Below are 6,904 nucleotides of genomic sequence, written 5' to 3' on the forward strand. Positions count from 1 at the left end.
ATTTCACTTTTTAGCAATGCCCCTTTTACCCCATCTATCCATATCATCCTTGGTCGCCCCCTTCATGTTAACTCCTCCACCTCTGCCTTCCACACCTCTTTTACTAATCTTTCTTCACTCATTCTTTCCATGTGTCCAAACCATCCCAATACTCTTTCATTAAACCTATCTCCCAACTCCCTTTTCATCTCCGTTCTCCTCCTCGCCTCCTCGTTTCTCACTCCATCGAGCCTAGTAACTCCTATCATACTTCTCAGGCATTTCACCTCAAACACATTTAAACCCTTTCGCTCTTCCTCTCTTATGTTCCATGTTTCTGCCCCATACTGTGCTGTCGGCACAATCACTTCTTCATACAATCTGCTCTTAGCACCCATTCCCAAATGTCTATTTCTCATTACACTTTTAATCCCTCAAGGCCTTTGCTTGCTTCTCTCAACCTACATTTCATCCCCACCACTCCCTTTCCCACCACATTCACATCCAAGTATCTAAAGCTATCCACTTCCTCCAGTCTCTCTCCCTTATTTACTTCCAATTTGCTGCCATCCTCTCTTCTTGTATATCTCATCACCTTACTTTTACCCACATTTATCTTCAACTTCCTTCTTTAGTACACCTTCCCAACCTCCGCTACTAACTTTCTTAATCACTCCTCTGATCCCGCTACAAGTGCAGTGTCGTCAGCAAACAACAACTGACTTATCTCCCATTTTTCTCCAATTTATCTAACCATCCCCTTTCCCTGACCCTTTACCCTTGCGTTAAAAAAAATAGTGATAGAAAATAAGGAATAAACAAGAGGGTGTTACAGAGACGGTCAAAGAGCTGAAGTGGAAACGGGCAGGACACAACCTGAAAATAGGACAAAAGATACCAATAGATGTTGAGCGTGGCCAAACAGAAGATAATTTTTTGTAGAAGTGGTGTGGCAGTCATGACAAATCCCCGGGCCTTGTCTTCAGCAGAGGGGTTCGAGTGCTGATGACTTGCATAGAAGCACTTCCTATCAGGTGAGTTAATACATCACTACTTTTTATCAGTCTTTATCGCTTGTTACGTCTCGAGGGATGAGACTCACCGTCCGCGCGGGAACGTAGAATCTCCGGTGGGAAACAAGAGACTGAAGAACTAGGTCGACAGGTAATGAGGCCTTACTATACGTACTAACAGTAGTAAGGCTAACCCCTGGTGCCTCCTCAGTCTCTGTGACACGGCCTCATTCCAGCTAACTTTGAGAGGAGTAACCACGCCCCCACACAACCAGATGTCATCACAGAAAAGGGGCATAAAGTTGTGGAACATCGCCTGTCCTGTTCCCTCACCAAGAAATAACTGCAGTAGTTACGTCTATATTGTATATTACAGTTTCTTATTTTTTATTGTAGTAACCCTCGGTGCTAGCTACGTGCTTTAACGTATCTCATGAAAAAATGAAAATAATAAAGATAGTCCCCCAAATAAGTCAAGCAAATAAATAAAAACTTGACAGATCATTTACACAGTTCTTAATATACCAATAAATGGGTAAATAAATACGTATATAAATGAATGAATAAAAAAATGAATAGGTAAATAAATAAGTAGTTAGATAACCAAACAAATATGTAATAGACAAATAGATTAATAAACAAATAGACAAATATATACATGAGTAGATAAAAAGTTGATAAATAAATAAGTCAATAAATAGATAAACAAATGAATGAATAGGTAAATGAATAAACAAGTGAATAGGTAGATAAATGAATAGAGAAACAGATAAATGAATATACTAATAAATAAATAAGTAAATGAATTAATAAAAACGCTTATTGAGAAGCGTTAGGGTCAGCGTAAGAAATGACATAAAACATAATTGTAATGTATATATTACTTAAGAATAAAAAAAAATAAGATAAAGATAAATACATTAATAAATAAACGGGAGGATCGTCTTCGATTTCCGGAACTCACTCTTGCGCTGGAGGGCGTTATCATTCCTTCAGGGTAATGGTCAGAAACGAAGTAGGAAAGAGCATGGATGCGATTGAAGCCGCCACACCTTTGCCCTACGTGTTTGGCCAGCCAAGTGAATGGCAGTCACCGAAACCTGTTGCGATGATTGCACCCGGAGGCCTGGGGCCGAATTTATAAAAGATCCTAACCCCTAAGTCTAGACATAAATCTTCAAAATGGCGGAGATTTTACCTAAATCCCTATGTTGGCGACCTAAATGCTTATGTCTAGATATTAGCATTTAGGTCGCCGGTATAGGGATTTAGGTAAAATCTCCGCCATTTTGAAGATTTATGTCTAGACTTAGGGGTCAGGATCTTTTATAAATTCAGCCCTTGGTGCCTGCGAGGCGAGATCGGGTCCCAACGCGCCATAGAGGCACTTATAGTCGGTCCAGTTGCAGTTCTTGAAGTAAAATTGCTGATTTAGTGTTCGGAATTAAGAAAATATATAATTTGTTATCGAGTATTTAATGTGTTTCTATATGTAGCGGGCCCCATAGTAATAAACGTGATTTATGTGGACAAAATCATATTCATGCAACAACGACAAAAGATAAATTTACAGAAGTCTGACGTCATGTCGCTGGCCAGGTAGGCTACGTGACATGGAGCTGCAACGTCTACGTCGTGGGACCACCCCCCAACCCCAAGAGTTGGGGGCCAATCAGCAGCAACCACCCCTGGCCATCAGCTCTACGCAGATGGCACCGATCCCCAAGGAGGAGCTACGCCTACCTGGGGGAGTACCACAATCCTTTTTTTCCAACACACAATGTTACGTTTTTTCTGCACTGAGGGGTGATTTTCCGGCGATCACCCCTCTTCTTCTACTTTTAGCCGGAGATGTAGAGAGCAATCCTGGGCCCACCACAAAATACACATGCCCAACATGCTCTAAACCCATTACTTCGAGCGAACAGACAAAGGGCTCAGTTCAGTGCAAAAACTGGGCCCACCTCACTTGTACAACACTTGCTGACACAAACCAATACACAAACACTTGGACATGTTCTACCTGCCCTCCAGTAACCCCACTCCCACCTCCCCAACCACAGCCAACACCCTTACCCACTCCCAATTTCCCTTTGCCCTTACCCCCGATTAGTACTCCCCTTCCTTTGTCCCCGATCTCTCCTTTCCCCCCCTCTGACCCAGATCCTACACCTTCCCCACTACCACCCCAACCTCAACCCCAAACGGCAACATACAACACATACAAAACACACAACATCAACATATTACAACACAACATTGACGGTATTAACACTAAAAAACATGAACTTGAACACTTTCTTAAACAACACAACATACACATTGCGATTTTACAAGAAACAAAACTAAGACACTCACACAAAACACCTTCATTTCATAATTACACCACCATCAGACAAGACCGGACTGACGGCAATGGCGGTGGACTCATCACCCTGATCCACCACTCCATCTGTTTTGTGGACACAAGTGCCACAACCAAAATTCTCCTCCCTACCACAGATAACACAACAGAAACCCAATCCATTCGTATCCGCACAGGCAACAATTCAACACTGACAATAGTTAACATGTACATTCCCCCCCAATCATCCCCCACAGTTCCAAACACCTTCAGACCTCAACTTAGCCAACTAACCTCAATCCCCAACCTGATCATGGGTGGTGACTTCAACGCCAAGTCGTCTGCCTGGTATGTCGACAACCCTGACACAGACAGAGGGCTTGATATACAGACTCAATTCGACTCATTGACTATCATGAACAACACGCATAATCATACACATATCCCATACCAAGAACTAAACACTCCCTCCTCTCCTGATATCACCTTTTGCTCCCCCTGCCTAACCCCAACAACATCATGGAGAGTGGTCGGAGCCCTTGGCTCTGACCACCTTCCAATCATCATCACCACCAAAACAAGATGCACCCCAGCTGGCCACAGACACACTTACACAAATTACAAGAGAGCTAACTGGGAAGCCTTTACTGAAGAGACAGAACAACATTTTGAAACACTTAACAGTACACCAATCACAAACATAAACAATGCTGTGCACGCTTTTAATACAATCATACAAAACGCAGACAAGAGATACATCCCTAGAGGCAACAGAAAATCACACAACCCCAACTTCCCACCAGAAATCCAAGGCCTCATCAGACAACGTGACACACTTAAACACGATACCCCCACACCTATCCCTCAAAACATAGCAGACCAAATACAAACACTAAACACTGTGATTGCCAATAAAATACATGAACAAAAAACACAAAATTGGCAAAACTTTATCAATACACTTGATCACAAAACAAACACCAGCAAATTGTACAAAACACTCAACAGCATCACACTATCCAACACTAACACTACACGCTCTCACGCAGCAATAATCACAACAACAGATAATCTACCCTCAAACAGACAACAAGCAAACGCACTCATACGTCATTTTGCACAGACGAGCCATCTTACATCTCACCCTGACGACCTACGCACCATTCGACGTAAGAAAGACTTCCCCACAGACTCAGACTATACACCCTTCATAGACAGTCAGACAAAACTCATAATGCATAATCTCAAGCACTCATCTGCCTGTGGCCCTGATAACATAAGCAACATCCACCTAAAACACATTGGACCACAAGGTATACACGCACTCACAAACATTGCAAACTACAGCTATTCACACAACACTATACCCGACATCTGGAAGCATGGTAAAATAATCACCATTCCAAAACCGAACAAAGACCCAACATCGCACCGCCCAATCACACTTCTCTGCACCCCCTCTAAAGTCATTGAACGCCTAATACTTAAACTTGTCACACCATATATTCCCCTTGCTGACTCACAACACGGTTTTAGGCCACTACACTCCACAAACACTCTTCTGACAAACCTCACACAAAGAATTTTAGATGGCATCAATTCAGATAGGCCCCACCACAGAACACTTCTTATAACATTGGACATTAGTAAAGCTTTTGATGCTATCCCCCGCCACAACCTAACAAATAAAATATATAACACAGACATGCACAATAACACCAAAAGATGGCTGGCCAATTATCTGGCAGGCAGGAATGCTCATGTGTCATATAATGGCCAATCATCGCACATCAGAAACATTAAGAACGGAGTACCACAGGGCTCAGTTCTATCCCCCACATTATTTATTCTATACATGCATGACTTACCCACACCAGACACCTCAGAAATACAAATCTCTTCCTACGCAGACGACATAACAATCACATGCACACATCGTAACACAGACAAAGCTGCAGAAATAATCCAGCATTACCTTGACACACTCAACACATGGTCATCACAAACAGACTCAAAATAGCTCCAACCAAATCTACAGCAACACTTCTCACCAACTGGACAAAAGAACACAAATACATACCTCATCTCTACATCAACAACACTCTAATACCACACACAAACACACCGAAAATTCTTGGTGTAACATACGATACATCCATGTCTTTCAAACAACACCTCACAAACATAAAAAACAAATGCACACCTAGACTTAACGCACTTAAGTCAATCACTGGAACAACATTTGGACAAAACAAAGAAACTAATATAACAATATACAAACAATGCATACGCTCAGTGATGAATTATGCGAGTCCTGCATGGGCTCCTAATCTCAGTGAGACACACCACAACACCCTTCAAATCATACAAAACAAAGCACTAAAAACAATTACAGGCTGCACAAATACAACACCTACAGACCATTTACACCATGAAACAAAAGTCCTCAAAGTCAAGGACCACCTCGACATGAGAGGCACACAAACACTTGCTGCAGCCACCACAAACACATCACACCCGCTACACTACATAGCAGAACATCCACACACACCAAGAAACATTAAAACTACACCCAAAGACCTTTATTACGCACAGATACTCTCTTATCTTCCTCCACAACCACCAAATACCAGCCTCCGGAAACATATTCATAATCATATCACTCACCGCTCCATTAACACACTGAAAGACAACACACTGCTGCATGCCAGACCCCCTGATATCCACCCTTCTGAATCCTCTCTCCCACGAAAGGACAGAGTCCATTTGGCCAGACTGCGATGCGGTCACCACCCAGCACTTTTAAGCTACCAGAAGAGGCTGGACGACCGTGTTGTGAACAGCTGCCCAGGATGTAACACTCCACTTCATACCATACAACACATAATGGAAGACTGCATTATACACAATCATGCACGCAAACAACACAACATACACTCTATAAAGGATTTGTGGGAAAACCCAGTTTCGGCTGTGGCCTTCCTTGGGGAGACGGGACTGCTCGGACAGACAGTCTAGGGAACAACAACAACAACAACAACGTGACTCGGTTACAGTAGGCAGTCACCAAAGCATCACTGAGGAGGTAACTAATGTTCATTTACATTTCTTTGTCTGTAATAGTCGAAAATTTTATTTTCAGTTTCTTTATAATGCGTCAATTCTGATTCAATGTTATCTCATATGTTCTTTATGTTACGACTTCTGACAGATATATACGGTACTCCCGCCCCCATCCCTCACACCTGACCCTGTACTGACTGCATAAGTTTTGTGCTGTTGATACTTTAAGGACTTAATTGAAATCCCTACGGACCATTTATATAACATACATTTATAATTGGAAACCAACCTCCACTTATGATAGAATTCATATCCCGTTTAACTTCTACTATACCTACGTTCTGATGCCCTTTTTGAATCCATCCTTTACCATATCTATGACTTCACCTCTTCATTCCCCAAGGATTGGAGCAGTGTTGCTATGGTGTTGTAAATTATATCGTGGCTGTAAACGAAAAAATGAAAGAATCGATGTGTATGCGCAAAACACGAAAGCCAATCGTCA

This window comes from Oratosquilla oratoria, chromosome 23 (assembly GCF_046742065.1).
Source record: "Oratosquilla oratoria isolate Oo_2021 chromosome 23, ASM4674206v1, whole genome shotgun sequence".
Lineage (NCBI taxonomy): Eukaryota > Metazoa > Arthropoda > Malacostraca > Stomatopoda > Squillidae > Oratosquilla > Oratosquilla oratoria.